Source organism: Macaca nemestrina, chromosome 1 (assembly GCF_043159975.1).
Source record: "Macaca nemestrina isolate mMacNem1 chromosome 1, mMacNem.hap1, whole genome shotgun sequence".
In the NCBI taxonomy this organism is placed as follows: Eukaryota; Metazoa; Chordata; class Mammalia; order Primates; family Cercopithecidae; genus Macaca; species Macaca nemestrina.
Window position 1 is genome coordinate 84,259,247 of NC_092125.1, and position 13,876 is coordinate 84,273,122.

A 13,876-nucleotide genomic window follows, 5' to 3' on the forward strand; every position below is an offset into this window, starting at 1 on the left:
GGCCTTGGCAGCCTGAAGGCCAACAGGGACTGAGCTCCCACTGACCTGCCCACCTTCTTCAGGAAGTTCTTCCTCTGGAACTAATCACAAATAAGTATCTCCTACAAGAAAGGTGTGTTCTTTTGCTGCCATAACAAAGTGCAACAGCCTGGATAGCTTAAACAACAGAAATGTATTGTCTTGCATTATGGAGGCTGGAAATCTGAAATCGAGGTGTCGGAAGGGCTGCTTGGTCCTCGGAGAACTGTAAGGGAATCTGTCTGTGGCCTCTCTCTTTGACTAGTAGGTAGCCGTCTTCTCCCTGTGTCTCTTTATAGGCGTCAGCCTCTGCACCTGTCCTGTAATGACCCTATTTTTGAATCAGGTCACATTCTGAAGTGCTATGGGTTAGAATTTTAACATGTGAATTTTGGGAGGATGAAATTCAACTCATTTCATAGTGATTTGACTCTGATCTCCAATGGGATGAAGCCTGAGGGCCATCTAATTGTATATGAAGGAATGACGCTTAGGAAATATGTGGAAAAGATTGAAATAACTCAAGAATCCATCAGAATAAGTACCATTGCTTTGTATTTCTGGCAGCATAGAAATCAGACTTTCTCTAAAACAGCTGTTCATATGTTTATGTTTCTGCTTTGGTGTGCCACATGTGCCATGGCTGGGACATGGTTTGTTTGTCCCCACCAAAACTCATGTTGAAATTTGATCCTCCATGTGGTGGTGCTGAGAGGTGGGCCTAGTGGGAAGTGTCTGGATCATGGGGAGGATCCCTCATGAATGGCTTGGTGCAAGTTCCTGTGGGAAAGGATTAGCTCCAGTGAGAGTGGGTTGTTTATGAAGCTGAGACATCCCTCAGGTTCTCCCTCCTCACTTGTGTTACCTTCCCTACCATGTTATGTTGCAGCATGGAAGCTCTCACCAGAAGCCAGGGCCATGCCCTTGAACTTCCCAGCCTGCAGAATTGTGAGCCAAATAAACCTCTTTTGTTTATAAATTACCCAGTCTCAAGGATTCCACTATGGCAACACAAAATAGACTAAGATCACATGGTTTCACAGAGTCTAGAGCAGTGATTTGCTTCTGAGGTTAATTTTATAATACAAACCCAAGTTGGAGGTGGTGGGCTCACACCTATAATCCTAGCACTTTGGCAAGCTGAGGCAAAAGGATTGCTTGAGGCCAGGAGTTTGAGACCAGCTTGGGCTACAAAACAAAACTCCGTCTCTACAAAAAACAAACAAAAAAAATTTTTAAGTTAGCCGGGCATGGTAGTGTGCATCTGTAGTCCTAGCTAATCAGGAGGCTGAGGTGGGAGGATTGCTTGAGTTCAGGAATTCAAAGCTGCAGTGAGCTATGATCATGCCACAGCACTCCAGGCTGAGCAACAGAGTGAGACTCTGTCTCTAAAAAATAATAATTATTTTCATTTTTTAATAAACTGTTTCTCAGTGCAACTATAATAAAAATTTTTTAATTAGAAGAATACAAAACTGTAATAAAGTATAAGTATTCTACTTTTCTTTATTCTTCTTGTTTTCATCATTCTTTATTATTCTCATACTTCCATAGCATTAGTTACTAACACTAATCATCTCATGGTGCTACAGTACGGTAGAGAAGTTCTAAAAGCGCGTACAAATAGGCATTAGTCTGCCATATCTTTATTTTATTTCCAACCAGATGTATATGACCTGTAAGAAACAAGACTTATTCACCAATTACCTACCTTTTATATTTCATCAAATCAGACAGGAAAGGAATTGAGAGGCCCCAAGTACAATTTTTTAAATCCTGAATTATGAAATTTGATTGCCTATGTCATTTAAATAAATTGGATAATCATGACACAGTAGGATACATTCATTTACTAATGACTTTACAATTTGTTCTTTTTTATTATTTTATTTTAATCTTACAACAAATCTGAAAAGGAGGGAATTCAAATATTATTGCCATTTTACAGATGAGAACGGTGAAATGTCTCAGCAAATTTATTTCAGTTTCATAGATTGGGCCATTGCTATAGAGGGCTGATCTCAACAATTCTTCCTAATTTCATTCTCAAAGGATAGTCTTTGCTTCACTTAGACTTTGCAGGTACCTTCCCCTTGACCCTATGTACCCACTATAGCACCAAACTGAATTAATAATGAAAACCTTTTTGGAATGCTACTAGTGGTAGTGATAGGGTAATGGAATTATGAGTGGATTGTTTTCTTGATCTATTCTCTATTTTCCAATGTGTCTTTCTTCTTGCTATGTATATCAGCAGTCAGAGTTCTCCAGAGGGACAGAACTAATAGGATAGATGTATATATGAAAGGCAGTTTATTAAGGACAATTGACTCACACGATCCCAAGGCAAAGTCCCACGATAGGCCGGCCGCAAGCTGAGGAGCAAGGAAGCCAGATGGCTCAGTCCAAGTCACAAAATCTCAAAAGCAGGGAAGCCGACAGTGCAGCCTTCAGTCTGTGGCCCAAGGCTGAAGAGTTCCTGGGAAACCACTGGTGTAACTGCAAGAGTCCAAAAGCCAAAGAACCTGGAGTCTGATGCTTAAGGGCCGGAAGCATCTAGCACAGAGGAAAGATGAAAGCCAGAAGATTCAGCAAGTAATCTTATTCCACCTTCTTCTGTCTGCTTTGTTTCAGCCATGCTGGCGACCAATTGGATGGTGCCACCCACATTGAGAGTGGGTCTTTCTCTCCCAGTCCACTGACTCAAATGTTAATCTTCTCTGGCAACACCCTCACAGGCACACCCAGAAGCAATACTGTACCAGCTATCTAGGCATCTTTCAATCAAGTTGACACCAAATATTAACCATCACACTACATTACCAAGGCTGGTCTTGAACCCCTGCCCTCAAACTATCCTCCCATCTCAGCATCCCAAAGTTTTGGGATTACAGGCATGAGACACTGCTCCCAGACAAAATCTTTCATTTTAAGTTAATTAGAGTTAGAGAGGCTGAGTTCAGAATATTCACCTCTGGAAGGGCTGGCCTCCCTTCCACCTAAGCCTGGTCCCCAGCACCACCAACCCTTGCACATGTGTGCAAGGCAGGGGCAGCAGCACTCTGTGAGCCCCAGCTTTTCTCCAAGACATGGCAGGCGTCTGAGGACCATTCACCAGGGATGGACACTTCACTCAACTGATATATTCCAGACTGGGCTTACTTTTTAAATTAAGTGGCCTCAGCAACCCAGGGGTGTAATTTCCCATGTGCTTCCATGAAGGAAGCTTGGTATTTGCTATAAAAAGAAAAATAAATAAGAATAGACTTCCCAGCCCTGACCATTCCCTCCCTACTTCCTAATCCACTTGGCCAGAATAGGGAGTAAGAGGGTAGAGAAAAAAGAGGGGAAAAGGGAGATGAAGAGAGAAAGGAAGACCCTAGAAGGGGAGGAGTAGAATTAATACAGACAAAAAAGAACTGGAAAGCTCATCCTCTTGCCTGCCATCCCACCTCCTACGCTGGAGAAGAATCTTGCCTGGTACTCTCCAGGAATCTTCTCAAAGGCAAGAATGCAAAGGCTAGACCACCACATAGGCCAAGAAGCATGTGCTTAGTGGATGAAGAAATAGCCTGTACCACTGCAAGTCTCTGCTAGGGAAAGATGCAATTAGCAGAGCTGGCCGACTCTGAGAATTTTGCTTTCATGTTCAACAGTTAGGAATTTGCTCAGGCTGACTCTTGGCAAATATCAAATCCTGGGTATCAAAGAAATTTGCTCAACAAATTCCTAGGAAGCCTCCTGGGCAGGGGGCCATGAACACTTCCCTATTTGCAGATCTACCCAAAGGGGACCAAACTGCCTAGGTGGATTCAGGAAGAAAAAGCAGCAGTCCTACTGTTCCCTCACTCAAGAGAGAGACTTAAGCAAAATTGTCTAGTATGTGACATTTGTCTTCTTTCGTCTCTTTTCTGAATCTCCCTTTAAGTTTCAAGCTAAACTCAGCTCACCAGTAGTTAGCAGCCCTCAAAAGACCTTCCTGGGCCACTGCCCTGAGTCCCACTCCCTTCAGCAATTCCCAGAGTCTCTCCCCTTCCCCCATCTGAGCCCTACTCCCTAAGGAACACGTGGTCCCATCTCACTCTCATTACCAAGTCCTAAGCACACCCATCACAGCCCCCACTTCCACCACCACCCCCCAACCCCGCCAGCTTCCCCAGTAATTTCTGAAATACCATGCCAAAGATCCTTAGATTTTTATCTGTGAGCCTGATGTAGCCTATAAACTGAAAGAAGGGTGGTGGTTTTCTGTGTTCTTTAATTCCAGTATGTAATAAATTATGCCTGTTGTTTTGTTTTTGTTTGTTTGTATTTTTTGAGATAGAGTCTCGCTTACTTGCCCAGGCTGGAGTGCAGTGGTGCCACCTTGGCTCACTGCAACCTCCACCTCCTAGGTTCAAGCAATTTTCCTGTCTCAGCTTCCTGAGTAGCTGGGATTGCAGGCGCACACCATGATGCCCAGCTAATTTTTGTATTTTTAGTAGAGACGGAGTTTCACTATATTGGTCAGGCTGGTCTTGAACTCCTGACCCCTGGTGATCCACCCACCTTGGCCTCCCAAAATGCTGGGATTACAGGGGTGAGCCACTGTGCCCAGCCTATTATGTTTGTTTTAATGAATCCTTTAATAAATGAAGAAATGACCAAATGAATGAATGAATCTTCAAGATATTCACCAATATCTTTTTATTAAAACTTAATTTGGAGTTTATACAATAAGAGAGAGAGAGAGATAGAGAGAGAGAGACAGTGTCCAGAAACTAATAACGAGCCATTCTCCACTGCACCATCACCCCAGATGCACTGCTGAATGCAGGGACTAGGAGGAAGGCTCTTCTCCCAGGACAGGCTGAGTGAATGTCCTGGGAGAGAGGAAAAGTAGAAGAATGTGGTCATCTGAACACTAACACAAAGCTTCTAAATCATGGATAAGACATTGTAATGCCTTTGTACTGGTATTTGTTAGTTAGGACTGGCCAGACTTGCCTTTGTATAGAATGATGACACTACCAACAGAGAAGTTTCCTGGGCAGAACAACTGCTGAAAAGACTCACTGTTTGAGCCACATGAGGGTATATCAGTTTTATTTGGTTCCCTGACAGCTTGTACCGGGGTTATGTATGGCACCATGGGTGGCCATAGTTCCTGCCAACATAATGTCTGGAGGGGTTCCCTCAAACAAGCTTGAGTTACCCAAATCACTTTTGGTTTACAGACATCATTGCCAATTTATCTATGGATATGTGTATGTGTTGGATTTGGGGGAATAGTTTCAATTTCAAACCCTGTGTCCTATTGTTAGGCTGTAAGTCAGGCCACGTATCCTGGTATCTTTAGTTTTAAAAATTCTCCTCATAATGGCATATGGTTCTACTTGCACTTATGATTTTTTTTAATTATTAAAAATCTTTCCACTATAAAAATAATGTAATCACATTAAAAACTTTTGGAAAAGTAGGAAGAAAAACATATCACCCATAATATCACCATCCTGGCATATGGGTATATACTTGTGTATAATTTTCCCAGCATAAAATAAATATAAAATTTTATATCTCATTTTCTCCAACCCACATTACAATGTCTTTTTTTCTTTGTGATGGGGTCTTGCCATGTTGTACAGGCTGGTTTTGAACTCCTGGTCTCATGTGATCCTCCCACCTTGGCATCCCAAAGTGCTGAGATTACAGCCGTGAGCCACCACACCTGGCCAACATTACAATTTTAAAAACATTTTTAAAAACATTTCTTGTAAAACTTATTAAGGATAGCATTTTAATGGCAGGCTATTTCACTTGGGGGTTACTAAAATATATTAATCATATGTCTATTTGTTTATACTTTTGCACTATTAATAAATCTGCAATAGATACCATTAGACATACATTTTTATTTTTATTTTTCCTTGGTTTAGATTCTAGATGCTGAATTATAGGCTCAGAGTATGAATATGCTCATGATTCTTGATGCATTTGCAAATTGCTTTCAAAAGAGGTTTTATCAATTTATACAATCATCAACAATCTGAGGGGTCTGTTTCATATAAACACCACCAACAAACTAAAGTGGTAAAGTTTTGAAATGATTCTCATGATAATTTCATTGAATAATGGCCCCCTACTTTAGTAGGTAAAGTACAGATACAAGATGAATAAAAAACAGATGCTATACTGAAGATGATAAACGGAAGAGCAGTGTCATTTAAACCAGGTGAGTATTAAAAAATAAAAAAACCCTTAAATGATGCTCCAAACCACAATTTCCAATGATGTATCTGTGGACTGCTAGGAAACAAAAAAATGGCTGTCACATAAACTGGAATATAGCAATCACAAACAGGGTAGCTTTCTCAGAAGAAAAGACTTTGGCAGATTTGAGTCTCAGGCTAAACTCCAAACAGCTCCAGGCATACTGCCTATTCGAAGGGTGCACTTTCTATGCAAATGCCACAGAAAGCACTGTTGCCCTATGTTGGTCTTGTCAGCTCTACTCATAGATGCTCTATGTGAGAATAATGCTATTATTTTCTAATGTAGCAATAAATAGGAGCTGACACACACCAAACAGCTGTTTATTGAATAAGAGAAGGGGAAAACCACATTTAATGAGCACCTGCAAAGAACCAGACCCTTTCACATTGGTCTTGTCCATTTCATAAGCCTGGGTCCAGTGTGCTGGCCCTTCAGCCTCACACTGCAGTTTTGAAAAACACATTCCAGGGAGCAGAGCGACTGAGCTCTGGGATCCTATGGCTGTGGCTCCCTGCGCTTCTGAGTTTATCCTGGCCACTTCATCTCTCTAGGAGCTATGGAATAGCAGTGCTTCTACACCTCAAAAATGACAAAAAAGTATTTGTGAAGCACCACTAATATGCTAACTGCTGATTCATGGCAAATGGGTGGTTATTCACCTTCCTTACTGGAGGATTCTTGTATCTAGGTAGTACTTTCTTTGAAAATTACTGCAGCTTTTAACATTATGCATTATAATCTTTGATATATATATATATATATTTATCAATTTCAGCAACTTGTTGTGAGGTTATTAGTATATTTATATGACACTCTAGAAAAATGGACCAATTCTTGATAGGTAAAAATATGATCAGGCTGGGCGTGGTGGCTCATGCCTGTAATCCCAGCACTTTGGGAGGCCGAGTGGGAGACCGAGGCAGGTGGTCAGGAGTTTGAGACCAGTCTGGCCAAGATGGTGAAACCTTGTCTCTACTAAAAATACAAAAATTAGCCAGGCACAGTAGCAGGCATCTGTAATCCCAGCTACTCAGGAGGCTGAGGCAGGAGAATTACTTGAACTCGGGAGGTGGAGGTTGCAGTGAGCCAAGATGGCACCACAGCACTCTAGCCTGGGAGACAGAGCAAGACTGTCTCAAAAAAAAAAAGAAAAGAAAAGAAAAGAAAAAAATTAAGTGTGGCCATTTTTAAGATTTTAAAGGTAAATTTCTGATAACTGTCTGTGACTAATCTTAGTTGAATAAATGCTTGTGAATTATATGGACAGCAGAGCCTGGGCTACTGAGCATATTCAGGGTGGAGTTCCAGCCCTGCCACTTGCCAGCCTGGTCAGTTACCTTCCTTACCGACCTTCCTTAGCCTATTTCCTCAACTGTAACTGAGGCAGAATAATAAACACATTATTGAGAAAGCGCATCTAACATTCAACACAGGGCCTGGCACACCATAAATGCACAATAAATATTAGCTATGTTTTTCTCAACCATATGATGGACTCTCTAATAATAATGTTCTTATTTATATATAATATATAACATATATAATGTAATAACACAAATTATACATATATTATTATACATAATTTTTTTTTGAGATGGAGTCTCGCTCTGTTGCCCAGGATGGAGTGCAGTGGCTCACTGCAACCTCCACCTCCCAGGTTCAAGCAATTCTCCTGTCTCAGCTTCCCAAGTAGCTGAGACTACAGGCACAGGTCACCATACCTGGCTAATTTTTTGTATTTTTAGTAGAGACAGGGTTTCGCCATGTTGGCCAGGCTGGTCTCAAACTCCTGACCTCAGGTGATCCGCCCACCTTGGCCTCCCAAAGTGCTGGGATTATAGGCATGAGCTACCACATCTGGCCTATTTTCTCATTTCTGATAAATATGTTAACCTTTAAATTTTCAACCATTGGGCCTATTAGGGAGTCAGGTGATTTCATATCCACACATGAAAATTTGTAGGAGTGCTGGGCACAGTGGCTCATACCTAATAATCCCAATGCTTTGGGAGGCTGAGGCAGGATGATCACTTGAGGCCAGGAGTTTGAGACCAGCCTGGCCAACATAGCAAGATCCCATCTCTATGTGACATCTCTATGGGAAAAAAAATTTAAAAATTATCCAAACATGGTGGCATATGCCTGTAATCCTAGCTACTCAGGAGGCTTAGGTGGGAGGATGACTTGAGCCCAGGAGTTGAATGTTATTCCACCCTAATCAGCAGAGCAAGATCCTTTCACTATTTAAAAAAAAGAAAAGAAAGAAAATTTATGGAGGCAATAGTGGATATAGAATGACTTTCACTAGCCGGGCGCCGTGGCTCACGCCTATAATCCCAGCATTTTGGGAGGCCAAGGTGGGTGCATCACAAGGTCTAGGAGTTCAAGACCAGCTTGGCCAATATGGTGACACCCCGTCTCTACTAAAAGTACAACAATTAGCCGGGCGTGGTGGCTCACGCATGTAGTCACAGTTACTCGGGAGGCTCAGGCAGAAGAATCACTGAACCCAGGAAGTGGAGGTTGCAGTGAGCTGAGATGGTGCCACTGCACTCCAGCCTGGGTGACAGAACGAGACTCCATCTCAAAAAAAAAAAAAAAAAAACACACACACACACAAAAACAAACAAAAAAAAACAACTTTTACTAATATCTGTATCACCCGCATTTAATGTCCATGGAAATAATGTTACCTTATTTCCAATGGACCTCTCTTTCATCATTGACTCCTGGTAAATATGTGTGACTTAAGTTACTTTGGGTGTTCAAGAAATATGGCCGGGCACAGTGGCTCACGCCTGTAATCCCAGCACTTTGGGAAGCCGAGGCAGGTGGATCACCTGAGGTCAGGAGTTCGAGACCAGCCTGACCAACATGGTGAAACCTCATCTCTACTAAAAACACAAAAATTAGCCATGTGTGGGTGGCACACACCTGTAATCCCAGCTACCCAGGAGGCTGAGGCAGGGAGAATCGCTTCAACCTGGGAGGCAGAGGTTGAGCCAAGATCGTGCCACTGCACTCCAACCTGGACAATAGAGTGAGACTCTGTCTTAAAAAAAAAAAAAAAAAAAAAAAGGAAACCTAGAAGGAAGAAAGAGGTGATCACCCTCAAGGAAACACAAAACTATAATCCCAAGATAACTGATAACTTTTCCTGTCGCTTTTGAGTAGCAGTGGGGCATCCTTGATGACTGAGAGGGAAAGATACCACTCATAGGACAGAAGACTGCCTTGGCAGAGTCTGTTTCTCTTTCTCCTGTGGAATCAGTCTGGAGAAATCTTCTACTCTCCTGATGCTGCAATTACTTTTCTACCTCACAGACTGGGGACATTGAGGGGCTTCTAATAATGTGGCTATTCCTTTTTTTATTTTTTAATTTTTTTAGATTGGGTCTTGCTCTGTTGCCCAGGCTGGAGTGCAGTGACACGATCTCAGCTCACTGCAACGTCCACCTCCCAGGTTCAAGTGATTTCTGGCTAATTTTTGTATTTTTAGTAGAGGTAGCGTTTCACCATGTTGGCAAGGCTGGTCTCGAACTCCTGACCTCAAGTGATCCACCCACTTTGGCCTCTCAAAGTGCTAGGATTACAGGTGTAAGTCACCACACCCAGCCAGCTATTGCTTAATTAAGCATCTTCCTTAAATCTTATGTAGAAGTACTGGCCCATACTATTCTCTGTGTGACACTGACTAGCTATGTAGCAAAGGACCAGAGTCAAATAAAGAATGACAAATCCTCCTAAAGGTAACCTGAACTTCATGCTTCAAAAAGGTCACATTTCACAGACATGTTTGAGAAGCATTAATACAGCTATTTTAAATTGTAATAATAAAGACTGTATCACTCTTTTGAAAGCAGTAAAGATGGGTATGATACAACGGATCATCACTAGTGGAGCCTGGACTCTGTGTCAGGTACTCCATCTTCATATTCTCTAATCCTTATAGCAACCTAACAAGGTAGGACTATGATTGTACTTTAAGGTAATTTTACTCATTTTACAGACAAGGAATCTAGGATCCAGAGGGGTTAATACTCCCCTAGTAATAAGGGCCAGTGCTGGGATTCAAACTCAGCCCCATTTGACTTCAAAGTCCCTGCCGTTCCCATTTGGTCCTCTTTTATCCTGGTTATGCCTAGGGATTGTCACTGGGTAGGTTCTGCTTGGTGAAGAACTAATTAGGAATTGAACTTGGATAGCACTGTCAACTTTCACAGCAAGCTTTGTACCATAAACTGTGACAAGAACCCGATGGCTCCATGGGGTAGGTCTCTTGGCAGAGTATCTAGGAGGGAGACCAGAGTAATCTCAGCTATTATAAGCTCTGCCCTGTCTGTGGAGAGTTCTAAATGTCCAGGAAAGACAACAGTTAAGGGACCTGAGAGGGCCTGGAAACTCTTAACCTGCAATATGGAGACGTATACATGGAAAAATTCTCTTGCTAGAAAGGGAAGGATGGATGTGGCAAGAATGCAAGTGGACACCAGCCTTCAGGCCCATGGAAGGAAGCCAGGTTCAGATGCTAATGAACAGCTCAGAACAGTGTCAACAACCAGGAGCTGGGGCCATGGAGAGTTGAAAGAAACAGCACTATAGCAGGGGGTTAAGTCTGCCAGATATAGCAAATCAAAACATACGATGCTCAGCTAAATTTGAATTTCAGATAAACAACTAATTATTTTCTAGTGTAAGTATGCCCACGCACCATTTTATCTGGCAACCTTAGCAGGGGGTGACTTCCTGGGCTGCATTTGGAGACTAACAGTAGGGAGCACTCCCTCCATGAGGCCTTGGAACAATGTATACAGGATGGGTCATGCTGTGGGTGGATGTCAGTGTAGAAAGTGGACTTGGGAAAGCTTACCGTCTTAATAGGGAGCCATGTGGTCCCTACTGAACCCAGGAGGTGGAGGTTGCAGTGAGACAAGATCACACCACTGCACTCCATCTTGGGCAACAAAGTGAGACTCCATCTCAAAAAAAAATAAAAAAGAATTCACTTTCTTTTTCAATACTAGAAAAATGGAAACAACACTGCTTGAACTACTACTAAAAAATGATACCAGGGCCAGGCTCAGTGGCTCACACCTATAATCTCAGCACTTTGGGAGGCCAAGGCAGGAGGACTGCTTAAGCCCAGGAGTTCAAGACCAGCCAGGGCAACAAAACAAGACCCCATCTCTACTAAACATTTTAAAAATTAGCTGATTGTGGTGGCAGATGCCTGTAGTACTATCTACTCAGGAGAATAAGGTGGGAGGATCCCTTGAGCCCAGGAGTTTGAGGATGCAGTGAGCTATGATTGTGCCACTGCACTCCAGCCTGGACAACCGAATGAGACCCTGCCAATCAATCAATCAATCAACCAACCAATGAAATGTACCAGGTAGTTTGGGGGTCCCTGGTAACTCAAGTCCCTTGTCCTTGTGGTAGGTGATCTCTGTAGAGTAATATTCTCAATCTACCAGAAGAATGACAGCATTTTACCCACAGTAGTACTTCTTTTAAAATTGGAATCGATCCTCAACCCTGACACTGCTTTATCAACTAAATTTATGTAATATTCTAAATATTTTCTTGTTATTTCAACAATGTTCACAGCAATTTCACCAGAAGTAGATTCCTTCTCAATAAGCCACTTTCTTTGCTAATCCATGAGAAGCAACTCCTTAACCATTAAAGTTTTACCATCAGATTGCAGCAATTCAGCCAAATTCAGGCTCTAGTTCTCTATTTCCATCACATCTGCAGTTACTTTTTCCACTGAAGTCTTGAACTCCTAAAAGTTATCCATAAGTGTTGGAATCTACTTCTTCCAAACTCTGGTTAATGCTGATGTTTTGACTCCTCCCATGAATCGTGAAAGTTTTAAGTGACATCTAGAATGGTGAATCCTTTCCAGAAGGATTTTACACCATTTTGCCCAGATCCATCTGAGGAATCACTTGCTATAGCAGCTATAGCCTTATGCAATGTCTCACCTCTTTTCTTCTCTTCTCTTTCTCTCTTCTTTTTTTTGACAGAGTTTCACTCTTGTTGCCCAGGCTGGAGTCCAATGGTGTGATCTTGGCTCACTGCAACCTTCACCTCCTGGGTTCAAGCGATTCTCCTGCCTCAGCCTCCCGAGTAGCCAGGATTATGGGTGTGTGCTGCAACACTTGGCTAATTTTTTATTTTTAGTAGAGATGGGGTTTCACCATGTTAGCCAGGCTGGTCTCGAACTCCTGACCTCAGATGATCCACCCGCCTCAGCTTCCCAAAGTGCTGGCATTACAGGCATGAGCCACCATTCCCGGCCTGAAATGTATTTCTTAAATAATAAGATTTGAAAGTTGAAATTAGGGCAGGGTGGATCGCCTGGGCTCAGGAGTTTGAGACCAGTCTGGGGCACCTGACAAAACCCTGCCTCTACCAAAAATACAAAAAAAATTAGCCAGGTGTGGTGGCATGCACTTGTAGTCCCAGCTCCTGGGGAAGCTGAGGTAGGAGGATCACTTGAGCCTCAGAGGTGGAGGTTGTAGTGACCTGAGACTGCACCACTGCATTCAACCTGGGTGACAGGGTAGGACCCCATCTCAAAAAAAAAAAAAGTTGAAATTGCTCATTGATCCACAGGCTGCAGAATGTTGTGTTAGCAAGCATGAAAATAACATTAATCTCCTCGTTCATCTCCATCAGAGCTCTCGGGCAACTAAGTGCACTGTCAATGAACAATAATGTTTTGAAAGGAATCTTTTTTTTTTTTTTTTTTAGCAGTAGTCTCCACAGCAAGCTTAAAATAGTAAACCATGCGACTGGGTGCAGTGGCTCACACCTGTAATCCCAGGACTTTGGGAGGCTGAGGTGGGCAGGTCACCTGAGGTCAGGAGTTTGAGACCAGCCTGGCCAACATGGTGACACTCCATCTCTACTAAAAGTACAAAACTTGGCCGGGTGTGGTGGCAGGCACCTGTAATCCCAGCTACCCAAGAGGCTAAGGCAGGAGAATCGCTTGAACCCGGGAGGCGGAGGTTGCAGTGAGCCGAGATCACACCACTGCACTCCAGCTGGGCAACAAGAGCGAGATTCAAAAACAAAAAACCGTAGCTCACGCCTGTAATCCCAGCACTTGGGGAGGCTGAGGCGGGTGGATCACCTGAGGTCACAAGTTTGAGACCAGTCTGACCAACATGGAAAAACCCCATCTCTACTGAAAATACAAAATGAGCTGGATGTGGTGGCGCATGCCTGTAATCCCAGCTACTTGGGAGGCTGAGGCAGGACAATCAGTTGAACCCGGGAGGCAGAGGTTGTGGTGAGCCGAGATGGTGCCATTGTACTCCAGCCTAGGCAACAAGAGCGAAACTATGCCTCAAAAAAAAAAAAAAAAGTAACCCATGCTCTAAACAGATGTACTGTCATCCAGGCTTTGTTGTTCCATTTATATAGAGCACAGGCAGAGTAGATTTAGCATAATTCTTAAAGGCCCTAGGATTTTCAGAACAGTAAATAAGCACTGACTTCCATTTAAAGTCACAGCTGTGTTAGCCCCTACCAAGAGAATCATCCTGTCCTTTGAAACTTGAAGCCAGGCACTGATTTCTCTTCTCTAGCTATGAAA

At 42.8% G+C, this 13,876-nt stretch overlaps 1 protein-coding gene across 1 annotated transcript in view; it reads left to right on the forward strand.

Moving 5' to 3' along the window:
• Positions 1 to 13,876, forward strand: part of LOC139355932 (POLG alternative reading frame-like) — a 28,987-nt gene that overhangs the window by 8,430 nt on the left and 6,681 nt on the right. The window contains exon 2 of the mRNA XM_071068645.1: positions 6,149 to 6,229. The gene's annotated coding sequence lies outside the window, so the exon portion shown is untranslated. The remainder of the gene's footprint in view (positions 1 to 6,148; positions 6,230 to 13,876) is intronic.